The sequence below is a fragment of the Cardiocondyla obscurior genome, linkage group LG10 (genome assembly GCF_019399895.1).
Source record: "Cardiocondyla obscurior isolate alpha-2009 linkage group LG10, Cobs3.1, whole genome shotgun sequence".
NCBI classification, from domain to species: domain Eukaryota; kingdom Metazoa; phylum Arthropoda; class Insecta; order Hymenoptera; family Formicidae; genus Cardiocondyla; species Cardiocondyla obscurior.
In genome coordinates this window covers 3,272,345-3,298,565 of record NC_091873.1, presented here as the reverse complement: position 1 = coordinate 3,298,565, position 26,221 = coordinate 3,272,345, and the positions used below count along the sequence as shown (strand labels likewise).

The 26,221-nt window shown below is 47.1% G+C and overlaps 1 protein-coding gene and 1 long non-coding RNA gene across 5 annotated transcripts in view; one reads left to right on the top strand and one right to left on the bottom strand.

Annotated features, from left to right (window-relative positions):
• The window catches only part of LOC139106043 (uncharacterized), a 119,085-nt gene extending 98,172 nt beyond the window's left edge, over window positions 1-20,913 (bottom strand). The window contains exon 1 of the long non-coding RNA XR_011546278.1: window positions 18,361-20,913. This is a non-coding gene — a long non-coding RNA (uncharacterized lncRNA). The remainder of the gene's footprint in view (window positions 1-18,360) is intronic.
• Window positions 1-26,221, top strand: part of LOC139106036 (putative receptor-type tyrosine-protein phosphatase mosPTP-1) — a 254,865-nt gene that overhangs the window by 115,150 nt on the left and 113,494 nt on the right. The gene's annotated exons all lie outside the window — the stretch shown is intronic.

The following is a 26,221-nucleotide window of genomic DNA, read 5'->3' as shown; positions in this document are numbered from 1 at the left end:
TACTGGCCGGTTTTATCGGTGCGCGCCGTTTAAATCTCAATTTATGTCGGCGGAAGCGCTCAGAACGCCGTAATCGCGAATTCGTAAGACACGATAATACCTCGCACCACATTTTGTTTACATACGGCGCACGCGATCTCTCGCGGTTCTCTTTTTTCTCTTCTTCTTCTTTTTTTTTTTTTTCCTCCCCCGTATCGAATGCGCGACGTCGTAAATCACGTTATTACCGCGAGAGTGCATTAAAGAGAGGCAATGCATTACGCGAGTGTTCGCGAATAGATCCGTCGCATGGTTTAAAGTTAGTACGGCAGCTATCGCCATTAGTTACGACTTTGCGTGGTGCTTTCCACTAGGAAGTCGATCACCTTACGAATCACCCCACACGGGAAAGTACGGAGAGGGTAGCGTGGAGGAGGAAGGGCAGCGGGGCGAACGGAGAGGCGCGATATATACAGGCGCGGATATTGAGTATAGTGCAACTACGGGGTAACTTCGATACGTACTAAACTTCCAAGTGCCAAGTGGATCGGGCTACGTCTTTTTATCAATGTGCCTGAGTAACTTCGATTTGTTGTCGGACCGAAGTAACCGATAAGAGCCGTTTCGCCGCGATATGGCGCGGCATATTCCACTTAAACTCGGGCGGCGAGAGCCGGGGCTTTTTCCACGCCGACGGAAATAGGTGTTATTTCTTATTAATCGTTTATCGGATATTATAACTTCGCGTGCTTCGCGCCGCGAATCGCTATAATCGAGTCCCGGGACGGAATCGTTTTGAAAACGCTTTTCAGTATACGAGTCGAAACGAATGAGAATTGCAAATTTATTACGGAGACCTTTTTTTTTTTGTCGGGGAGGCCATTGAAATCTTTGTAATATTTTTTTTTTTACTAATTATTAAAACGACATTCTTTTTTTTTAAAAAAAAAAAAGATCAAATAAAATTTCGCAAGAACTGTCAAGTTGAAAACTTCACGTCATGAAATTAAGTATATTTTTATTTGATCGGAATAGTAGTATCTGGTTCGCTTCGAACAATATATATTGTCGACAAATGTACGTACATACTTAGCGCGTCAATACGTGACGAATCTCAATGTAATTCACATGGGCGAGGTGCTTTCGCAAGGATCTCGGTCGGTTCGAATATTCGGTTTAGCGATTTGAACGGCGCAGCTACGCGAGGAGAAACGTCTCCCTGCCGAGAGACGGATGCGTTTCATCCACCTTTTTATTTTCTTGCGCGATCTCTCGGCCAAACACGTCTCTCTTCACACACGTCTACCTCCTTTCAACTATCTATTCATGTTTACCATCTATCCTCTATATCTCCGCGAGACAGTCTTGGCGACCGGCTCAGCGCAAGAGGTAACTTTAACCAACTTTGCTGATTTACAAAACAGACATCCTTTGCGCGAGATAGTAACTCGCGCGTAGAAATGGCGAGGTCGGAAAAGGGTGCGGGAAAGAGGCGAGAAACAAAGAACGTTGATAAAGGGAGTCGGCGCGGAGACGAGAAGTGGAGACAGCAAAATACACACGTTCGCGACACATTGTTTGTCGTCGAGGCGTCGACAGAACGCGTGGAATCCATAGTCCCTTGCCCACACCGTGCCCCCGGCTCTCCGAGAAAAGATACACCCGGCTGTAACTGCCATACAGATAATTCCATTTCATTTTTTTTTTTTTTTTTTTTTTTTTTAATATCCGCGGGAAAAGAGCAGCGGGACACCTTTGTGCCGAAACTTACAATAGAAGATCTACCCGGGACACTCCCGGCCGGCCCGTCTCAATCGCGGTGGCCGCGGAAACGTGTCGATTACCGCCTCATCCAACGATCGCGGAACAGTTCTCGAGGAGGAAATTGTCTGTGTGCCATCTTGCGCGGCGTGGAAATTCAGCGCGCACCAGGCGCCCGATAAATGTACGTAACTTTATTAGCAGTCAAGCGCGTGTCTGCAAAATGCAGAAAGTTGACGAAAGTTGCGTTAAACTAGGCTGATTATACCCGAACTTATGTACATTACGCGTATTTTATGGCGTGCGAAAGGTGTGAAGCGCCCGGGAGCGGTATTAAATTAAGATAGGCAAGAATAGAAGGCAGACTTTCGCGGCTCGTAATTCGTGACTCTTAAGAGCTCGTAATATGCCCGCCCATATCGCGTCTCCGCGTCGATGAAACGACCTGTATCGTTGCCCGATATCATTTGCGACAGATAGATATTCAAAAGACACTCGCGACTATTGTGTCAGCGCGGTACGCCAGCCCATTCGCGATGCAAGTCGCGGAAATGTGTTACCGACAAGAATCACACGCGCCGTATTCTTTCCTTCGGTTTCTAGCGAAAACTATTTGACCGAGTCAACGAGAAATAGCGCTGCGGAACAGCGGTGCGCTAGGAAAAAAGAAATATTTGTCTTGTCGTTTGTAAAAACAAAAGTTTTCCCGCGAGAAAAGGGGACCTCTCCTTACCTCTCGGTGATCCATATTTCATTTTATGGAAGTCGAAATCATTGAGAAATTAACAGAGTCATTTAAAATTCTCGCGTGTACTTGACATTTGATTTACACGTGAAGAGTTATCGCGTCGAATATTTCGTCTATAAATCTCTTCTTCTTTTTTTTATATTTTTTTCTGAGCAACTTAGAATAGTACATTTATTACGTATTTTCCGTGCTCGAATAAGATGTAAATCGCGAGTTTTTAACGTCAACGGCGCACGGCCGCTCGATCGTGTATTTCGATATAATTATAACGCGATGTAATAGAAATGTGATGTAGCACTTAAGCAAGTTATGATAATTATCGATGACAAATTATATTCCGATAGGAAACACGCCAATTAGCGTTAACTGATCGATGTTTCGTTTTATAGACATGTCTGTCTCGCAGCCGTGATGTATGTAAGGGTCCATTAACGGATTAATCTCCTTCACAATGATAATTGTCTCACGCATCCTCGACGCACGTCCTACCGCTAGAAGGGGGAATCTGGGAATCCGATTGAATTTGCCAGCGTGGCCATTTCCAATGGCGCGCTGGATTACGTCCACGCTGATTCATCCGCGTATACACAACTGCTGTCATAACTAGTGACACGAGGTTTCGGGCATGAATAGAGTCCTGGCCGAGTGTCCTATGCAGCGGCAACCCAGATCAAGCCTCGCCACCAATCCTACATCCGCGCACGATATCGCCTCTCGGGGAAGCGTTACTCAAGGACGTTGGTCAGAATCCCCTTATTGTTCATGATTTAATTCCACCCTCGGATTTTGGTGTTTGCCCACCACGCGATACTCCTCCACAAAAGCGGAGCCGTATTACTATTAATATTATTACTACTACTATTACGGCTGCATTACCGCCGTCATAATTATTACATTTTGAGCGTGCCGGTGGGATTTATTAGGCTCGTGTCGCGCACTCGTCTCGCCGCTGCACTCGTTAATTACGCGTTAATTTATTACACGCGAGAATATTGATTACGCGCGCGCTGGAAACTAGATACTTCCCCCGGTCCTACGTGAGAATAATGTTTCCCACGCCTTGCTTACCGGCCTCGCATATTTAAGTTTGATCGCTCTCCTACGGGATCGCGAGGGGCGCTTCCGCGATCGGATGCAAAGTTATTCAGCGCGCCGTCGGACGGCCCAGCGCCGTCTTTTTGGCGCGCGCGCGAGATGAAAATAAAGGCCGCGCGAAAAAGCCGCCCCGACGCTTTTATGCGAACTGACGTAGCGGTCGCATCGACACGCAGCAGTACCGATCCATTATGCATGCTTCCCTCGAATCTCCTTTGCACCCTCGCTCCCGATCTTCCGTGATCCTAAGTGCAGCGCAGTCGTCACCCTTAATACGTCCTGATGCTCGCCGGTGAATTTTATTTTTAATGTCTTCGGAAAGTTTCGCGCGCTACTCCTTGCCGTCCCTCTCAACCGCACCCCGTTTTCACCCTTTCCCGCAGCGGATGCGGCGTTAACCTCGTACACACGTGCACACACACACTCGTACCTGCCGCGACAGATTTATCTCGCCGCTAGATATTTATATAATTTAAAATTGGACCTTTTATACGTTCGCCCCGGCAACTCGTTTATCTCGTTATTCCAGAGAATTAATAATGATCCCCGGTTGATTGATGTATTCTTTCATCGTTAGCCCGAGCCGTTGTCACTTGTCTCTCTTATTAAGGTTTTATTTATACCCGCATAAACTTGCGGGTAGGATGATTCCCAATTATCTCGACGGTATAAGATATAAGTTACCTTCGATCGTACCTCGGATGGAAGTTTATGGCGCCGATAAGCCAAGTACGTATACCGATCGTGACGTTTCTTCGCGTTTCTTTTTGCGAGACCTAGCGTGACTTTACCGTAGCTGTAAAAAAAAAAAAAAAAAAAAAAAACCCTGCAATATATCGAAATCGTTTTTGATCGTCGTTTTCTGTAGCTTCATGTACGTACGACGCGCATTGGAGTCCCTTTTCACTATTCACCCGGGTCTCTTGCCCTCATCTGCTATTTTCACGGTTCTTTTTGCCGCAATATCATTTAAAAAACCGTCATAAAAAGAAAGATCGCCACTGGCGAACCGTGCTATTAAACGGCGAAAAGAGTCGGTTGTGTTATCGCACGAAGTGACTCCCGTGGGCCTTCACGAAGTCAGATATTCGTTTAGATCGATCGAATTTGATTATTCCGAAAATTTGCACGCCGTATCTTTGCGAAACCGTGAGACGTTCGAGACGACGGGGGCAGAAACGCGAGAAAGAGAGAGAGAGAGAGAGAGAGAGAAAGAGGAATTCCAAAGCGACGTAAAATACTTTTCCGATATCCGGCAGCGGGAGGAAGGGGGGAGGGAGGAAAACGTTGCTATTCATTTCCCGAGGCGATTTCGGCGGCGGGCCGAATAGAATCAATTATAGTGGATTTAACGAAAACTTCCCCGCATATTCATCCGTCCGCGTGATTTGCATATCCCCGACGTTGCCTCGTCAAATACGGGATGCAACACACGCAGGAGCCCCAAGGATGTACATATGTAAATCGGCAGCGGGAAGGTTGTCGAGTTTGCGGGGAGCGACCCTTCGCCCTCCCTCCCTCCCTCCCACCGCGGTTCCCGACCAAAAACGGGTTTCGGGCGGGCGCGTAGTCAAGGGTGATGCATCGGCCTGGTACGTGAGGATTCGCGTGAGAGATCACGAGTATTTCTTTTATCTCATATATTATGAGTTTTATGTTCGCCCGTCAGAACATTTATTTGTTTGACTTCCTCGCAGGAGAGAAGGCAACTTTTTCCCGGCGGCCGCCGGCAGGCCGCGAGAGCGAAGAAACTCGAGAATTATTGTGGATGTTAGTATCGCAAAAATCGTCTGGGGGATAAGCCCCGTCTAGTAAAATGTGTCGGGACAAGTAATAATGCGGCCGCGCGCGCGCGGACCGACCGGCGATCGATCTAGATCAACGTGAGAGATGTGTGTCGCTCGTGTGTTACTACCCTCCCGAAATTTGCGTGCGCTTTTTCGCGGCTCCGTCAGCGCTAAATCTCGGGATAGAGCGCGTTTCTCAATTTTTTACCTCCTCTTTTCCCCCTTCATTCTCCCTCTTTTTTTTTTCTTCTTCTTCTTTCTTTGCTCTTTTAATCCCGCGCTTTTACGCGAGTTCCGCAATGACTCGTATTACTCAGGCTATGTGCTTAATTCCCCGTCAGAAACGATCATATTTCACAGGTCCTGACTGGCGGAACCAGTCGCGACAGGTTTGTCGCGGGGCGGATTTCTCGCGAGCGTGTTCTATGTAAGGCGCAAGGAGCAAGTACGCGCGAGGAAGTTTTATCTTATAAATAGCGGCCGCTCGCGAGCGGGGGAAGTACGACGAGGGCAGCGATAAGGGGAATAGAGACCATGAGAAACGAGAAAAGCGAAAGGAGACAGAGAGAAGGGGGCGAAAACCGTGTCAAGAAAGATAGAGAGAAAGAGAGAAAGTGTTGAGAGAGCGAGAAGCTTATGGAAGGTGCGAAGCGCGGGGGAGAAGCTAAAAGAAGGGCCGAGAGACGAGACGCGAGGGAGGCAGACGGCTGAAAGAAGGCTGGCGAGAGGCGAGGACAGGGCGAAACTTGAAAACTCTAGGGGCTCAACAGCAATTAAAGTAAAATTATACAAAAGTGCATCCAGAGAGTGGCGCGTCTTGCGTCAGGCAGCCGAGAAACAACTGCTGGGAGAGAGAGAGAGAGCTAGTCTCCACTCTCGTCGCTCGCCTCTCGCCTGGCTCGTCGCCGCTGCATGGCAGCGGGAGATGTTGGCCAACAAGATCTCTCATATTTAATGACCCAGTTGGACCGCCTCGGGTGGCAAGCTGAACGCGCTGAATTTTAACACCCCTTCGTGTGGGCGCGGGGCGGTAGCCGCAGCGCGCGAAAAGAGGCTTTAGACGTCGCAAGCTGGCGCGTAACGTCGGCTTTGAACTCTCGCTGACTCTCGTCACGCTTCTCTTTCAATTGTGCGCCGCAGAGAAAAGAGGGAAGGAGAGGCAAAGCGGAGCGCATTGTACATCGTGGATCCCTCAATGATATTAAATAACTACGGTAATTAAACAGACGTGATTCGTAACGTAATTTACGTTGTAGCTCGCGGCTCACACATTTACTCTTCGCAAGGTACGACTTCCCCGGGCACCGAGAAGAGATGCGTTCCGCTAAATAACAGACGAGAAATTCCACCGCGGGCGGTTACACGCTTGGCGCCGCGCCGATATCGACGGTATCATTAATTATGACGGATGAAGGCTCGCGGATAAAAGATAGCGCCCGTCTTACCTTAATTACGACGGGTTTTTATCGACCGGTATCGCATCGCGTCGTCGCGGCGTATCGCGCCGTAATACCGCACCATTTCTTCCTCATCTCATCCCATCTCATCGTTCCGTTCCGTTCCGTTCCCGTCGACCCGCCCTCACCTCGCGAAGGAGCACTACGTCAATTAACGTATAATGCGCCCTTATGCGGGGAATATTACGCGGGGAAAACTTGGGGATGCGCCTCGTACACGGTCGCAAGACCCGCCACGAGCAGCGAGTTACATACGCGACACGAACTTCGGTGTTAATGACCGCCGGGCGAGCCCACCCCAGATGTGAAATCCTTCGCCGTAACTCGCGTTCGACCGAGCGCTCGCTGATTCTTTCGCCCAGTTTCCTCCGTCCACCTTGTAAACTCCCCGACGTTGCAGCAGGTGTAACCATTACCCGAGCCGTTGCCGTGTCAGCGCGCGACGGAAGCTAAAGGACCGACGCGACTTTGCTGTTCGCGTTACGACTTCTTTAACAGTCCCTTGCGCTTGAAAGCCGCGTAAAACTTGTCCGCGTGTGTAACGCGCGCGCGTCGCCCGCGAGAAAACATCTCGCCCCGTCAACCTCGAACTTTTCCACGTCTATTTTTAATTCCGCTCGATTCAATTTGCACGAGATTGTTAATTCTTTTATGGAACGATAATTGCTTTACTGAGAAAACAGGGCATAATTAATCGCTTAAATTTACGAGTACAGTTTGAGAGAAGCGTAGCACATGCACACTAATTATCGTTATTTAAATTGTAAATCTGTTATTGCTTTTAATTAATTAATTTTTTTTTTCTTTTTTCTTTTATATTGGTATTTCTCTTTATTTAGTTTTCTTTATTTACTCTTCGCAACATTTCTCTTTTCGAAGGGAACAAAATCGAGTGATAATTACAATAATTAACGTATCAAGAACAATGTAGTTTTTCTACCACAAAAGAAATGCCCTATGCATATTGCAATACGTTTAAGCTCGTCTTAAATCACGTAATCCCATCTGTACCGTTGATCCGGCCCGCGATAGCGCTAACAGATTTCATTCTCCCGCCGCGCACAATACGTACAACAAATAAGGCGTATTATTTATTTGAACGCTCGAGGTGTCAGCGGTAAAGTCGGGCCTCGTTGCGCCGGTCTCGCCCGCCGGCGGCAGCCTGTAAGGGTGAGGTTCGCTTCGAGGGCGAAACGCGAAATAAGGGGGTGGAAATGTCTCTCCCGGATGATATATTTCCACGCCTGCCTGGCATCCTCTAGCCGCGGATATATGGTGCGTTGTCGAAAAAAGCAACGAGCCCCGTAAAGACAACTCGGCTCCAAAAATGAAAACACGCGGGACAAACGATGATTCAAGGTATATAAATCTATTTGCGGACAGGGCGAAAATATCAGAAAGCCCAGCGTAACATAACGTAGAAGCCCGGAGCACGAGTCGCGCAAAAATTGCGATAGATTCACCCGAAGAAGAAAAAAAAGAAAAAAAAAAAAATTTAATTCTTCGCTTCGTAACTTCGAACATCACTTCGATCAACGTTCGTGGCAGGTTTCGGTAATCAAAAAGGATCGATGCCCGCTGCGGAAGATTACAACTACGACGACTGCAGCTACGTGTAATGTAATATTTTTTTAACTAATGGTGGTTATCTTTCGCAAAGCTCGAGATCCTCTCTGCGATGTCTGAATCCTTAAGCACACGAACGAACGGGCACGTCGTCGTCCCGGTGTCGTCGTTCCATTTCTAGGAAATACCGAGATAGGCGCACGTCGTACAAACCGTTCCTTTTTATCATGAGCGTCTCGACGGACGGCGGCGTAATACCGAGGGGGTGGAAAGAGAAGGAAGAAAAAAAGGGAGGCCAGACATTCCGCGTGAAGGATAGTCGGCTCACATGCGAGGAGACACTAACTCTCGATTTCAAACTGATGACCGGACGATCGGTTCCGATAAATTTCCCGATCTTCCCTCCCTCGTTAAAGCCATCCGGCGCACGCCAACTCGATGGCGTTTAAAAAAAAATGCCCGTCCACCCTCTCGCTCGCGTGATTATCTGATGTTTCGATATTAATTGCGCAATTTAGTCATTAATCAGCCGCGATCGCATTGGTACGTTGGCGACCGGCCGCGCATACAGTTCCGCTCCCGTTGCTTTTATATATTTCGGGGCGAGCCCCGCGAATTCTGAATTACACGAAATTATTTACACCTCGAATGCGATTGGCCGCATCGTCGAAATGGGCATTGTTAATATCCGATTTTTGCTTCTTCTATTATAACTAATTCGCGAACAAATATTGGATTGCGTTGTAATTAAATCTAGAGTTCCAACCACCGAAAATTGTAGATACGGGAGAATAGGCGAAAGAGAGCGTTTCTCTAGTTACACATACGGGCATATTAATATTTAATAGTAATTAACGGGATAGACTTATCGATAATTCGCGTTTTGCACGTACCGCGATGTAATATCCCGAAGAAGTGTTTGCATTCCCAAGTGACTGCCGCAAGAATAGCTTCGACGGCGATTACGTCGAGGTTGGAAAGCTACAAGACTTGTAACTCACCGGGTCGATACCGTCGTCGCGAGCAATTTCTATTCATAATTTCGTGACTCCCCGAGGATGGACAATTGAGCCGTGACGCCGGTTCCTTTTCTCGCAAACTGTTTGCCGTGAAATCACTCGCGTGTACAAGTACGTAACATAGCCGACCCGGTGTGTAATTTACGACACGCGAGTACACGATGTCACGGGGGAAACGACTGCGGGAACGAGGGAACCGAGGCAGAAAGAGAAAAAGGAGGAGAGGGGTCAGGACAAAAGAAAGAGACAGAGAGAAGGTATGTCGAGAACGAAGTGGCGGCGATGGTTACAGGTGGATGGCGGAAAGCGGGGACGAGCACGGTGGCGGAGGACTAGACAACTCATTACCAGGGACTGGCAAACAGAAAACTAGGTTACGCAAGCTCATACGTCATCGGAATTAGAACCGTAGTCCGCTCGCTGTATCTCAAATGTACACTATCGCGCGGAACGTGTTCCGCAACACCTCGCACCTTGCGCCACCGCCATCGCCGGCTCCCGTCGCCGGTGGGTGGCGGCGCGGCTCGCCTACCACCCTTCTCGCGGTATATGAATTTATGTAATGCGCGCGTTCCTAGATTGCGAGGGAAATGCCGGTGCGCGCGGATATGTGTTTCGCAACTTCGCCCATATCTGACGACTGTAGCCGCGAGGGTAGTGCTAACCCCCGGGCACGCGGCCGCAATCGATACGTACGGGAAATTTCGCGTTTCGTTCACGGCGGAAGCGCGATTTGTCGCCGACAGACTCCGGGCCCAACTCTCCAGGGGCTTGGGGACTCGAGATACCGGAAGGGTGGAGCGCGACATCCGGCACGCCCGGACCGCGACTTCGCGTGCCCGCCTTAATTAAGTCCGGAATAAGAAAGCGGCGGTAGGAACCGCGGTCTCGTTCGATTCGGGGCGAACCTCGCGCGCGAGTTTTTCTTTTTTTTTTTTTTTTTTTTTTTTTTCTTTACTTTACGTGACGCGCGTATTATCAAGCGATACCGTTTACGTTCGTTAATGGAAACGAATCGACGGCACTCAGCTCGCATTACGTAGATTCGTTTATTTAAACGAGAACGGCGGCGATATCGCGGAAATTTATTACTCGAGCGGACCCGACGGCAAGCATATTGAGCGTCTTTTTCGTTTGCAGTATCAACGTGCGGATCGGCGTGATACGAACAGCGGCCGCGCGATTGTACGACAACGCTCGTTTTATCTGCGTAACATTCGCATACTCGAATTCCCATTAGTCATGTCGCGGCTCATCGAAAATTGAAAATCAATGAAACGGTCGTTAGTACCGCTTTATACCATGGCGAGGCTGACGTTTCCTAACCCGATCTTCCTTTTTCGCTCATAAAAGTCCGCTTTAACATTCCCCGCGCCGCGCTCGCATATGTATACGCGGAACTTGATTCTCTTTCCTTTCTGGCCCTTTGTCCTCCGGCGCTAGGGAACGCCCGGCGCCTCTTCTCGTCGGCGTCGCCGCGCGGGAGAATAAATGAAGGAGCCCATTGAAAAGCTATCTAGCTAAAGGACCGCTGCTCCTCTGTCGCTCGACGGGGTCGAAATCAGAATTTAATGGATATAAAGCCCAAACGAATAGGCGCTATCGCGCCAATATATCGCATGGGACTCGACGAGCACGCATTTATCCGACTATTTCGACGGCTCTCGAAACGCGAGCGAGTCCTATCCAAATTAAATTCCGACGATACCTGAGGAACTTCCGAAGGTGTGTCGCACTGTTGCGTTTATTCCTTTCTTTTTTTTTTTTTTCCAGTATTTTAACACCGCGAATCGCGCCCGAGCGGGTTTTACCTCGCGGCGCGTGTTTGCGTCCGATTTCAAATGTAGTAAAATTTCACGCAAGTTTTCGCGCGTAATCGAATTAACGAGACCGGAACTTCTCGATCTTCCGCGCTTCTAAATTTCGCGAAAATTTTACCTCGTAAACGCGAAATTTCGTGCGGCATGGACGCGACAGCTGGCACGAGAAACTGTTCTCTCCCTCCCCTCGCTCTTCATAGCAACGCAGACTTTGAACTTTTGCGCCGAGCGTCCGCCGTCACGGCGATGTAACGCCCGTCTAATTAAGACTAAATACATAATTAGAGTGTTAGTCACGTGCGGCCACGGCGCAATTGAACGGTCAGCTTCGTGCTGTTTCTGCTAGGCAAACACGTACTGTACAGTCAGCACGTTTACGTTTTAAGTTGCAGCAGACGGTTCCGCCGCTATTTCTCTCTCTTACCTCAGCCGCTCTCCGCCGGCGCTTAATTTCATAAATTTTCGCGAGTATCTCAGGATCCAAACCTCATAGCAAAGGGCGCCGCCAGTGGTCGCGAGCCTTTGTATCTCTCTGTTACGTAATATCTTTTCCCCGTATAATCCCTCTCGTAATTCAGATTCATGTAAATCGCGATAATGTGAGGAAACGAATTTCGTATGTGAGAATCGCGTTTCGCAAAACTCTTTTTTAGCAGTTAGTAACGTTCCCCGGCGTTAATTAAGGTCAGTAATCTCTTTCACTCGTCTAATTCTAACGCGCGGACCATTTTAAATTGCGCCACTGCGACATATGAACGATGTATTTTATATTAAACTCCGCCGGTCGGGTGTTTTAGTTAAATACTTCCTTTCAAACAGTTATTTCGTACTGTGACAACCGCCACCGAAAATCATCTGATCCGCCCCAATCGCGGAGAGCGCCGGATAAATATTGGTTCGACGTTTGCCGACTGGCTGAGTGAGCGTCGTAAATTTTTTAACGATCACTCGGTGAAACACAAAACTCACGGCGTGAGTTCGGTATTAACGATCATCGCGGGGAATTGAAAAACGATGGACGGTTTATCGAATAACTACCGTACGTCACTATCGGGCCGCTATAACATCGATTACTGTTAACAATCTAAACGAAAGTCGGCCGGACCTTTTGGTAAAAATATTCGCTTATAAACCTTATTACCGCGTCGACGTTGATTTCGTTTTCACCGTGACAGCTGCGCGCGTGTGTGTTATTCTCTCTCCCTCTCTCTTTTTTTTTTTTATCCCGCCAATTACAAGCGCTTTACGCAACACATGTCGGCGCCGTGGAGCGCTTAACGAGCACGCATTGACCTCCCAATTGGATTCTTAATGAATTATATCCGCGGCCCCATAAGCGTCGGGATACGGCCGCTTAATTCGGATGAGCGATCAATTTTGGCAGGAGCCAACGAAACTGCTTGCCAGCTCGAGGATACCGTGGAATTCACTTAAGAGCTATGCAAGCTGCATTTAGTTAGTACATTTGAAACTATCCCCTATTCGTGTGCCCGGGACTGTGTTCATGTTCCCGGAGTTATGCACCGCGCATGTTCCGCACGCGGGTTATGTCTAATTTGCTTTCCCGAATTCCTTTAATGCTCGCCCGCAAACAAAACCCCTTCGCCACCTGCTCCTTGTAAAAACCCACCTCGACGTTTCTCGGCGCTAATCGCGTTTGACACGCGCGATTAATACGTCGAGCAACGCTCGCGTGTGCTTCTATTGGAAAATATTTCCCTCACTTTGCGATTTTAATAGCTAAAGCGTCGGGTTGCCGAAAAACAAAATCTAGAGCAATACTGTTCTATTTGCAAGTCTTTGCGATAGCTGAAAAATAAGCTAATTGAGTTATTTACTTATGAATTTTGTTTGTTCCAATTATATCTTATGATGTTTTTGCTGTGTATTATTTGCGCTGTTTTATAATTCTATTTCAAAATATATATTTCTTTTTTTTTTTTTAATATATATCAGATCCCTAGACGGATGTACATAGTCGTAATTCATGGGATAATCTAAATCTGCCCTCGCGCGTCAAGACTTGCGTATATCAGATTAACGCCGCGCACGTAACCAAATCAATTATTTCACGTAATTGCGGTAACTGTCGGCTTATGATAATATACGCTTACGATACTGTCGCCGTACTACGAACCAGGCCTTAGTTAATCGGTGGACATTATTTGTAGCTATCAAAAAATCACCGGGGAGACCGTCGTAAACTCGTTAAACTATCAAGCGAAAATCGCGGGAATATTTAGAATTATTCATCCATTTGAGAAATTCCATTGGCTCGCCGCAATTTTAGCTTCGGTTTTTAAAAATCGGCCACATCAAGTGTAATATCAGACGTATCGTTCATAACAATTAAACCGCGGTAATCTATTTGGTTATAATACTGTAATATTATCAGAAGCTATTGCGCGGTTCTCGAAAAATCATTATTCTTCACAATCGCATAATACTGTTACGTTACGCGATATCAATAGCGAGTTTTGATTAGTAAAATCATTGGGTGCATCAAACCGTAATTTTCATCGTGTTCAATTTTGATCCACGGCAATCATATCGCTATTATATTTATATATATGCGCCGTATAATGCGCATGTAAAATATGCGCGCGTGCACGTGAACTATCCCGGCGCTTATCGTACGCAAATGTAATTAGTATAATTACCTTTATTGGTCGCATCGGTAGACTACGTACAACATGTTACAACCACAAATTAAATGCTATCTATCTGTTAAGCTAGCCGGGCAAACAGTAATTAACAACTTTTCGTAGAGCATTACGCAGTTTTGCGCTACGCTTCGTGTCACGATACGTCGCGGAGTTCCTATGGGAAATCAGAGCGGGGGAGGGAAAAAAAAGGGGGGAAAAAAAAGAATCAACAACGGGAAATTTAGTTCGTGATTGTGTAAACTAGTGCGCGTCGCCATACGCCGGTCAATCAATTCTTAAATTCTCTTAGTCAATAATTTTTTCATACAACGACGCAATTGTACCGGGTTTGGGTTTTTTTTTTCTTCTTCTTCCCTTCCCACTTCTATCAATTCTATATTTTATAGAAATACGCCGGTAAATTTTTTATCGAATTGAAATTTATTAAAACTTGTCGCACAAAAGTCATTAAAATTTTTCTCGACTGGTTTATTCATTAATTAACACTCGCGACGTCATTAATTCTTTGAGAGGAATTCACGCGCAATTATCGCATATAAAATTAACGTCCTCGTGTTATCGCAATTTTATACGCGATATACTTTATTAGGTTAAATATCAGCGAATAATATCCGCGAGATTTACGATTCTTTCGAGTTTTACCGGTGTACTTATAGTTATCGATTTTTTCGTACGGATACATTACTTTCTTTCTCGTTCGCAAGACCAGTTTCGCGATGTAAAATTAAGAAAAGAAAAAAAAAATAATAAGGATATCGAGCGTCTTAAGACGGTTTCTTCATTATCCATCGACGTCTCATTATCGTAACTTCAAGTGCCTTACATTAATTACGTCATCGCGAGTACCGGAGTATCCGATATTCGTGCTTTACGTCGGTATCGATACTGTCAAGCGGAAAGAGCGTGGTAATCCCCGCGGACCGTCCCGTGCAATATCACCGTTGAAAAGTCCGAAGACGCGGTAAGCTGCGAAACAATGCGGCGGCGCGGCGCTATAAATCACGGTTTTTCAGGACGAATCTGAAACGCGATATCGCGCGAGGGTGGATAAAGGTCGACCGCCTAGTTTCCGCGACTACGTCCCGGCTCCCCGCGCGACAAAAGTCATAACTAGCGACGTCGCGCGCCGGGGAAGTTGCAACACTAATAAATAACGATAATGTTACCCCTACGTCGGTTTATTTCCAGCTTGTATGCAAAACGCGCTGCATAAACTGCGAAAAAAGATAATGCTCAGTACATCGGCATTAATCACGATAAGGCGAGGGCATCTATTTCAATATGTCATGCCCGTTTTAACGAGATACGCGCGCCGCGCGCGCATATTGAAACTATGTTTTTCCGCTCTAAACCACCTCGTTTATTCTATTACGCCTCTCGTTCTTGCCCCCGCGAAAAGTTTAACGTTATTTTTTTATTGACGAAGCGCACGACAAAATCGATCGCTTGGATTGTGATCTCGAATGTCAGGGATCTCAAAAATTTCCGATTTATTTTATCGAGGTCGTAGATTTATTCGCTAATTCGAAATGGACTTTGCAGTTTTTTTCTTTGTTTTTTTTTTTTTTTTAACGTACAAAGCCGCGCTATATGCAAGCTCGGCATCGCGATAGCTCTAATCCACCGATGACGGACTCGGCGATAATCGCGATATCGATTGTAACGGAAGACCAACTTTGCTCCCAAAAGGGAGGTAAGGTGCGATAACTGATGCGAAGTGGTAACGCGGTAACGTGATTCGAAGTCGTGAAACGGTGAAACTCGAGTCCGCGGTGAGATTACAAATCGAGCATAGTCACGGTTTTTCGTGCCGCGCGCGCGGCCATTACGAGCAGAATAAGTGTGCTACCCGGCGATTGCGAATATTATGTGGATTTCTGACGATTCGCGAGGAATCGCAATAACTGGAGTTGCGAGCCGGCAAATCGCCGAATAGCTTTATTTTAGATAGCGTAAGCGCCGCGAAAATTAAATCCTACGATAAAGCACGGTAAAAATAAAATACAAAATCTGCTTCGTTAAAATTTTAATTGCAGGAATCATGGCTATTTGAATCGGCCGTAATTAGAGATGAGATTTTATACTTTTCATAATTTTTTTTTAATAGTACTTAATGTAGTTAAAAAAAAATTTTTTTAAGCTTGTTTTTTTTTTATTCCTTTTTTTTTATAGAACATAAAGTCTCATCTCTACAATAATTATACCATATTTATGTTTGCAGCTTCGCGAAGGGGCTTTAAAACGATTCATAACTCCGCGTTAGTTGAAGAGTCCTTTTTTTTTTTTTTCGCACTTCTTTGGGGCGACATGGATGTTCGACAAAGGGTCGTTACAACGTACGGCGTTCAGAAATATAGTGCAGTGCGTAGTTATATTGATTTATCCCTGACGGCGTAAATATATATATATGTTCACACATATATACACACACACATACATTCATCCGTCCACTGGTCGAGAGAGCGAGTAACTCGGTAGCTCGGTTTAGCAGCAACAGCAACTCGTAGCTTGCGGTCGCTTCAGGCCGATTGGATGATACGATTATCTACTTCATACCGCTAAATGCTGCAAATGCTCTTTCCGATGAACACGCGAGGTATTTTTGCAGCAATTTCAGCCCGATGTTTTTATAGCGAAAATAGATTCGCTATCGCCGGACACTTAATCAACGGGGGAAGGGGGGGGGAGGTATTAAACATTAAGCGTAAAATTACGTAAGTTGATAATTCCCTGTTTATCAATATACGCCGGGATTACGCGTGGCCCTTTCCCACGGGATATTTCCCCTGCGCGGGCGAATCGCCCGATAATTCGGCGCCTTGCTCGAGACTCGCGCAAAGTTCGCACGCTTAAACAACGCATTTTCCCTCTTTCTCGGTCTCTTTCTCCCGCCCCAATTGTTCTCCTGCTGACGGAGTGTTTGAATGAATAGAATCAAAGTTCAGTACACGGTGCAGCGGGATGCATAAGATAGTATGTTAAACGTCGGCTCTGTACTTCCTGCGCGACTAGTTGCGAGCTATTATTGTCGGAATTTACATCGGCAGGCGTCGACGATCGTGACGGCGCCGTGAGAATTTAGACCGGCGTTTTGCACTTGAATGTCATGCCGTTCGCAACGATAAGGTAATATAACGTGTTTCGCCGTATTTTACGGTAATGAGAGTTCGGCTTAATTGTAACGTAAATCGCGAGCACCCGATTAAACATGTGAACGCCATTAAGCGGAAAGTCAACGTACTTTTTATTCGACTATTACGGCGCGCGATCGCATTTAAATAGAGAATTGTTATTGACCGATCGTCTCTCGCCGAGTAGAAACGGTCTCGCTGGATTACCGGATCGTTATCGTTCCTACGTTAACCGCCGCCGAGCGGCTCCCGGAAGGGCCCGCGAGGACCCCGTCTACGGAGATCCTAATTACGCATCTGGAAAGTTTTAAGATCATCTGGTCTTCCTGATATTAGAAGTTCTCATCGTGTCACGAAGTTCACCGTGGGACAAGTTTGAAAAACGTCGACACGAAGGGATACCTTGTCGGTGAAAAAGTTCCGGGGGTGAAGGGCGGGACGTCGAGTTTTCCGGACGAGCTAAACTCGATAAAACGTTGGTAAATGTGCCTCTCTCCGCGAGGACGGCGATATGCAGGCAGCTTAAAGACCCCGGCGCGAAGAAAACTATTTTTTTTCCCTCCCTATGCGCTGATATTGAGAGCGCAGTGAATTAAGCTCGATGACGAATACTCGGCGAGACGCGATAACGGCGCGGAATCCGCGATCGTCCACGATTTCATCTCCCCCCGTGCACTATTTACACCGTACTTTCCAGCCGCTCGCGTGGCCTAATTTCCAGCACGAATCCATTTTCAACTCGAAACCGCCGAACAAACGGGACAAAGGAATCCGCGCTTAGAGCACTCTCCATCTTCCAATTGCCTTGCATTTCAATTTTTGTGGCCGACATCGAAATGGATGCAAAAAAAGGTGGCACGAAATATTCCTTTTGCCGGGCGACATCGCGTTAGCGAAGCGGCCTTTCATCCCCCGACAGCTTTCGACGTCGCGTGAGAAGAGAACCGAGGAAAAGGGCGTCGAAGGGAAAAAATGGGCGGGCGGAAAACGTAAGGAAGCGCGTCGCCGCGCTTTGCCGGAATAAGACTTCTCTCCGTGCAGCACGGAGACATGTAACGAAAACGTGAAAATATCTCGTGCGAATGACGGCCCATCCAGCGAGACTTTTCCCGCTCCCGTAAGCGGGAACGCCTGTCGACGAAGCTAAAGCGCACTTTTGTTTCGAATAAATATTTAACGCGAAACGCGACGGTACTTTTACCAAGGGATTAATAATTAAAATAATAATAATAACATCTTATATATTAAATGTATAAAAAACGGAAAATCGTTAAAATCGGAGATAAATTCGCGCGAATATCGTAACGTTGATATAAATATTTCTAACTCACCGATTCGATGCGCAGCAGCGGAGTTATATATCAGCAACGTAGATACGACGGCACTGTAACAAAGAAATATAAAAATTTAATTGTAGAGACTATTATTATTATTGTACACTTGTAGAGATATTATTAAAATAATGCAAACCGTATTAATAAAAAAAATAAAAAAAATTCTACACGCTTCTAATTAACTTTTCAATTAAACGATGAAAAATAAAGTTATTTATTATCCAAGCAAAATCTGTAATAAACAAAACGTTTCTAAAATGTAAAATTTCTTTCTTAATTAGTTATTAAATTAAAAAAAATTATTTTTAATCGTTATCAAAATGAAAGAGCGATCTTAATAAATAACGAAAAAGTTAATTATTATTTTTCTAAAAAATGATACTCACCGAAACGTTGCTCCGCTGAAGCAGGATGCCTTTCCTAGGCCTCCTCCTCCTCTCAGAATGTCAGACCGGATCCTCCTTTCACACACAGGTCACTCGCGAAAAACTCGAATACTAAATTAAAATCGCGCGACACTACTGTGCGACACTCGCGAAGTACAACCCGACGAACCGAGCTGCGGTTCGTTTGCTTAACATCGACAACGAACGTACACGTAACCATCTTCTTCGTACTTTATCTGAAACAGAAAGAAGTATACTTGATTAATACTTTTAGAACATCGAGCCATTCATCGCGACGTAATCTTACTCGCAAAGTGAATTAATTCGCAATGGAAAATCAAGTAATTAATATGTATATTAAAACAATGAATAGATAAACGGAAGGATAAAATGCGAAAATTAAATACGAATTAAATACGAAGCATCAAAGTGTGTGAATGCGTTCATTGCGAAGTATTCACTTCACTGATACTGTGCACAGTCTACATGTACAGAGCATTGATCGTAAAAGTCGATTTGGCTTTACGGAATATTTTACAATCATTAAATATATTATTCGACGCGTACATAACCTTCGCCGACCGCGCTGCGCATTCCAAGGGCGGCTGTTTTGCCAACATCGTGCGAGTCACCTCGCCTTCCACGCGACCCTGTTTTACGACTTTCGTTCGCTACGCAATAATACCTCGTACAAAGAAACTTTTTGCGATTATATTCAACATCGCTCTTAACGTATCACAGATACGCACCTCCCGAATACGTCGCGGTTTTCGTCAATTAAGGCCACCTTCGCCCATGCTACGACAATACTGATCCCGACGGTCAACTAACTTCCTGCACCACCAGAGATACTTCTACCGGACGTGCTGCGAAAAATTTCACGGTCTACAGAAACGCAGTCGATAGCATTTAAAGCGATGATTTCGCGGTTACGCGGCCGGCCCAGAAAAACGAACGTAATGTATTATACATATAAATGGAAATGTAACTCACTTTACAAGGAAAAGAAGCGGTCAATACGGCTCTCCGCGTAAAGAGGATTGATAGGAGATTGTAATTTACGCTGGATTACGCTTTGTAGTCGACCGGTAATGCGTGATTCTTCCGATGTAGACGGAGCGCCTCGTGCGCACGTGTTACGCTCTCGGACGCCGGAGTAGGAATGGAAAAGAAAAATTGCGTGACTCGCGCGCGAGCCTATCCCCCTCACCCCGTTAACGCTCCACGCGCTCCGGATCTACCTTCATCTCTCACTCTTTCCGTTCAACTGACGCGAAATTTTAATTCCTTGCCAAATTTAATACCGCTATAAAAGAAATTATACGCGACGTCATATCGAATATTAATTGCCCGTAAGCTGTTTATGTATCTCGCCCGCTACCTCGACGCGGCTTAACGGGTTATAAAATAATTTATACGTCGTGCATTGTGTTGAATATTCAACTTTAATGTATCGTGAAGCTGTGGCTGGCGGATACTTGTCGATTACGCGAACCGTCTGTACTTTACATTATCGATTTAAAGAGTTAAATTATAATTAACCTCCGAATGTACGTGAACATTACATTCGAAGCAACGGGAAGCGTTTTTAAAGTCCTACCACGTAAGGTACGCGCGTGCATCCGCAGTCCATTGCTGGAAATTATTAAATGCAAAACGATTCTCTTTACCCGCTAACGGAAGCAAGAGTGAATGATGCGCGTTTTGTAATATCTAGTAAATATAAATTCGCGAATAAATTATTAGAGAAAAAATGAAAAGTGGACAAAGCGTGGCTTGCTACGCCGTTAATAAATCACGACCCCGCATTTCGCATGAAGCGACGTGATTTTACATTTATTACAAGATATACATACATATATATATACGATTTTACAAGTTAATAAGCTACAGCGCGCAAATAGAAGTGCGGTTGAAGTGGCCCCGCGAGCGCATAGGAATCCCGAATGAATTCGGGACGAAATTCGATAAAAGTAGCGACTTCCACGTGTGTGTCAAAAGCGTAATATAAAGCGTAAGAAAGGATAAGCGGCGAAGTAGGGCGCGGACGGAGAGGCAAGCGGTTTGAATATAAGCCCGTGCGCGCTCATAAATTGCGAAGCATAAATAGAGAGATGCTCAGGATCGTTACGCTGCACCGGAAGAAAAGGAAAAGTCAGAGGAGATTCAAGAAAGACAGAGGAAAGAGGGGGATGGGGGGGGAGAAGAAAAAGGGGAAGGAACAAAGGGCGCAGGGCGGAGGGACGGGGGGGGGAGGGGAAAGAGAAGGCGAAAGCGCGCGTGGATAACGAAGAACGGAGCCAAAGTGCGGAAGAGAGAGTGCTTGTAAAACACTACGCTCACGTCTGTAGCCCCGCGGAAAAGTTTTTAAAGAGAAACTACGTTCCGATAGAAATGTCAGTTTCGTGGAAATAGATGGGGCCGCGCCAGGGATGGGCGCATGCAGCCTCCGTTCGTTTTCCTCTCGCCGCACCACTGCATTATATCCGCTTTGTCAACTAGAAGTGGGTTACTGATGTATCGATATGGGCCATGAGCTCCCATCTCTCTCGAGTACCTGCGCTTCCTCTCTCTCGCGACCTCTCTTTACCTCTCTGTCCTTTAAAAGCGCAATACGCTTGAGAAACAGACCGTTATAACCGACTGGAATCGCCGTTTTTTTTTTTTCTTTTTTTTTTTCCCCCCCAGTATCCCAGTGCTCCGGCGGCACAATCAATAAGCGCGACTGTTGCGTTTAATTATCGAACGAAAATTTATTTAGCGGCCGTCTTCGAACGCAGTCGCAGATTATAAAAACGCGCTAACAATATCGCCGGAGTTTGAAATTATAAAAAGTTTCTTAATTAGAAAATTATGTGTGAAACAATGACTGTTAGTTTGGATATTTAGTTTAAAACCTCGACTGATTTTTCGCTGCGGGAAATTGATTAATAATCCCGTCGCGTATACAAAATAAGTTAAAATTAATATTGCTCCTGCATAGTCGGCGCGCAGAAACACTTACAGAAAGTTGGGGCGCAATGACCTGTGCACTGGTCCTCTAAAACACATCGGTGCACGACGGTATGCAAAACGGCGACGTGAAATAACGAACTTCCCGGCTGGCGCTCGCAACAAAGACGAATCGCGATATAAGCAACTCGGAACAACGGTGGGGGGCGAGGCGAGTATACTCTCGAGGGTCGCTAACCGGAAATCGATCGGTGTAAGTTCGGTTGGACGTGCGCGTTCTCGAGAGCGAAAGATATAATACTATACACGTAACTACGCGAAGGAGGATAAAAAAAAAAGAGGAGAAAAGAAATGTGGGATACGGGCCGCGGCCGCCATTCGAGGCTAAGGGAGAGTCAAGCGGAGAACAGCATCCCTTGGACAGGTTAGCATCCCCTAGAGTAGACCGGCCGATAGATCTAGAGCTTCTAACACCGACCTACCACCACCAACCATCCCCGAGCAGCCCAGTCAGCCTGCCACCCCAGGCCAGCCCCGGTGCTGATGGTGGACCTCCATTCTGCGAACTACGAAATGGACCCAGGAGTAACGCAAGGGATAAATTTACTGGCCGCCGCGCGGGCGAACGTTTTCGTTTAAAAATACAGCCTTCGTCCGAGCTGCGAAAAGAGGATGGCCGATGTGTACGGCGGATTTCGTGGTGGCCTCCCGTCTCCTTTCCGACGTGCGCGCTTGAACGCAATACGCCCGCCTGTCAGATAGGGTTCTCCATCTAGTCGCGCCTCCCCGCCGCGACTGTAAATCCGGGCGTAAGATGCGACTAATTGAACGCGCTGGTTTGATAAAGGACTAGGTTTCTCACAGCGCCGATTCACGTTAGTCATCTCCCAAATGAGCGTAGCTCCGGGCGTAATCCGTTATCCCGATTACTACGAAAGCAGATAGCTTCGTGGTGGTTTATTTTCCATTGTGTGATTACAGACGCGTGTAAATGTTGATCCACACGTGCGTGAGTAACGATCCCCTTAAAAGTCGCTCTCTCGTCTCTCGATGTCGCGTGACGTTTCCAGTAATGCGCGGCCCGATCAAATATTTCCGTCGAAAAATAACAATCGCGTTGCCTAGTTTTAAAACAATCCCGAAATCGCCGGCGCGTCATTTACGTCTCGCTCGCGACAGCCCTACGCTAATTAATCGTCACCGTCCGTAGAAATTCAAAGCGCGACGAAGTCACTTCTTGAAAATAAACGCTTCGACGCGCCTCTCGATAATAGCCAGCGAGCGCATCTCTTATATTCCATCTCGATCTTCCGCGGAGGGTCGGCCAGACGATCCCGCGCGGCACCGGAATGAAAAAGGAACAAACGAGAAATTTACTCGGCATAAACGGCTGAGAGTTCTGAAAATGGCGGGAAATTTACTTAGCTCCTCTTTTCCGAGCGATTCAATTGCGTAACATTCCTGGGAACGAACCAGAGCCCCGGCTTTCCTGAAATTTCAGAAGTACGAAGAACCCGAGCGCGCGCTTCTTTCTCCGTTCCCTCCCGCGTCTCTTCTCGCCAGTGGCCTTTGCTCGTCTTTCCGCCATCTCATCCCGCACTCTCACCTGCTTTTCCTCTCGTTTCCGCGCATTTCTCACTCGTAGCCTTCACTTTTCAAATTACGATGCGTGTATCCGCGTCCGACGGGATTCAACTCGAAAAAAACCGTTTCACGTTCGCGCTCTTATCCGACGCGCGACTTTTCTACGCGGCGCAATTAAGAACGTTCCGCATTTCGTTTGCCGCGCTGATCACCCGGCGCTTTGAAATGCGCGATAAAAATCTTCTCGTCGTCGTTAACGCTCGATCATTACACCGTGCATCTTGAACGCAAGTGAAAATCGCAGCCGCAATTTTCCGCGATTCGTTATTGCGCGTCGCAACGCGCGTGGGTTCGCCAGGCTTGCGGGATCTTTTACGAAATTCGCTCAAGGCGAGCGAGATTTTGATTCGTAACTTTACAATCAGGACGGATGTACGTTCGCGCTTTAATTAAAACAAGTATTGTTAGCATCGTTAAGCCGACTGTTCGCTCCTAGTTAGCGCGAGCGCGAGAAACGAGTCGATTGCGGGGGGCGCGTAAGCAGCTCCGGTCTCTCCAACTACGTTAACGAATAATGTCGGGTCCAAGCGGTCATTAATGGAAAGTGGTATAAGCGGCGGATGATAGAGCGCGCATGGTAAACGACACATTCATAACGCGCCGTGGTTAGCTTCGCCGGGAGGAAACTTTTAATTACGCTTTCTTCATCGGATGAATACGCGCCACTTAATTATAACTTCGTCACGGTTACTTAGTTAAGCCAACTTGCGAAAGGATCTTAATACTACCCACCCCCCCCCGCCCGTCCCTCCCTACCCCTTCAGAAAAAAGGGGGGAAACGAAGAGGAAACGTGAAACGCGTCATTTTTCTTCATGCGCCGCGTTCTTCGGGACCGTTCATCTTGCTCTACGTTATTTAGAGGAGGGCCGCGTGGTAATTCAATGGAGGTATACCCGCCCGCCCCGCAAGTCCATGGACGAAATCGGATGGCGAATGAATACGTAATGGCGTGCGCGTGCCAAAGGAAAACTCGTGATTGACGTCGCGCGGCGAGCATTTGCACGCGAGCTCACGCGCACGCATTAGTCAGGAAGCGCGCGGCTTATCTCTTATCGCGATCCATTCATAATTCGGCATTAAAGCGAGAGCCCGGTCGTCGCGCGGGTTTAACCGGCTGTAAGCACTGTGGCATCAGGCCGCTGTAACTGCAGCTGCAGTAACCAAAGCGACCGCCCTGGCAAGCGGGACCTGCCCGCGCGCGCGATTCTCTCTATCGGGATCCGCGCCGCCTGCATGTCCATTGCACACCGTGCACCATCATACACGTCGGTGCACGAACAAATAGCGCCCGTTTCTGAAACAGATGCAAACGCCCGGGCACGAGGAACACCGCTGCGAGCGTATTCACCGACCGCCGGCGCGCGCGATTCGCTTAATATATTGACCGCCGAGTGTCGTATCACAAATTTGGAAGATATTAACAATCGTCGTGCACAAACGCCGCTCCGATCCTATGCTAATTGAGGCTCTCCCGGCATAACGAAGCTGCTCATTTGCTTTTGCCGACACGTCAAATTGCCTGAACACGTAAATCTCGAACGGCGGCATGATTTTCGATTTACGCGTCCGCGGCCTCCGAGCTCAATTCGCTCGTTTGTACTTAGGAAAGATCGAAAATTGACTCGACGGCGCTTTATTAAACGTCGGAAGAGTGACTTCATCGATGAGATGCATTTTTCGTTTACCTTTTGCTCGCGTCGTCTATTAACGTTCAATAACGCAACGTACTTCGATGACAATTCTCGCGATCGCTAATAACGTACGGTCGATATTCACATGATCTTCTGTGAAACCTGGCGCGATAGCGCATCGGAGGGACCAATAGTTAATGTACTCGTGCAGAGATAACCGATGACCCAGTTCGACGAGCTACGACTATAACAGGGGCCTGGATATCGTCTGTATCGACAATCATGATTGGATACAGAGATTCGTCCTCTATATGCCGGCACACAGCCAGGCACCAACATTGCCAGCCGTCCGATCTCCAGATGTGCATTGATTTCCCCAGCTCCGAACAGTATCGCATTGTAACTTCGCCCACCGCAGCTGCTGTTGCCGGCGCCGCGCAAAGAGAACTTGTCAGACTGTCGTCATTAACGCGCGGCTTAAGACGCAAATATTTAACGCTGACTGAGAAATCCGACCGACGCGCTAACGTAAACGCCGATGCGGGATCTCGCGTTTGCCTTTGAACGGGGAACGAGTAAAAGGGTTGCGGAAAGCGCGATTAGAAAAATCGCGCGCCGCGCCAATGTGGGCGGAAATGCGCGGGGGCTCTTTTCGAGGCCATCTAATTCAGCGGGACGATCGAAGCGAGATATCGCGGCGCACGTAGCGATCGTTACGGATACTCGAGCGGCGGTGCGGGTAAAAATAATTACGTTGATAGGCCAATGGCGGAACGCCAAGCGCCTACGAGGCGACTCTGCCAAAATCAGATACATCCCGGTCGTCGTCGCAAGCTGGGATATATTATTCCAACCGAGAAGCACGCGAATAAAGAACAAGACGCGCGAGACAAGTCGGGACGAATATATATCGTCGCGATGTGAAAATACAATCGCGCTGCGTATTACCCTTATTAGCTCCCCCTCCCCGTATTAATCTTGCTCGACATTAAAATAGAAATGACAAGTATCCCGACGTTACCCCGAACACGTCGGGATTTCCCGACAGCGAAGCGACGCAACGCGATGGTGCTTCGTACTTCATTTTTTATTTATGAGCCGTCTTCTTGTTTTACTACTCGAAGTATTACAGATGAGGAAGTTTGCCGAGATTCTACAGATATTAAAAATGGTCGTCGAGAACGAAAGACCTTCCCTTACCTCCTCCTCTCCTCCCTTCCCCCCTCCCTTCTTGCCCCCGTGTT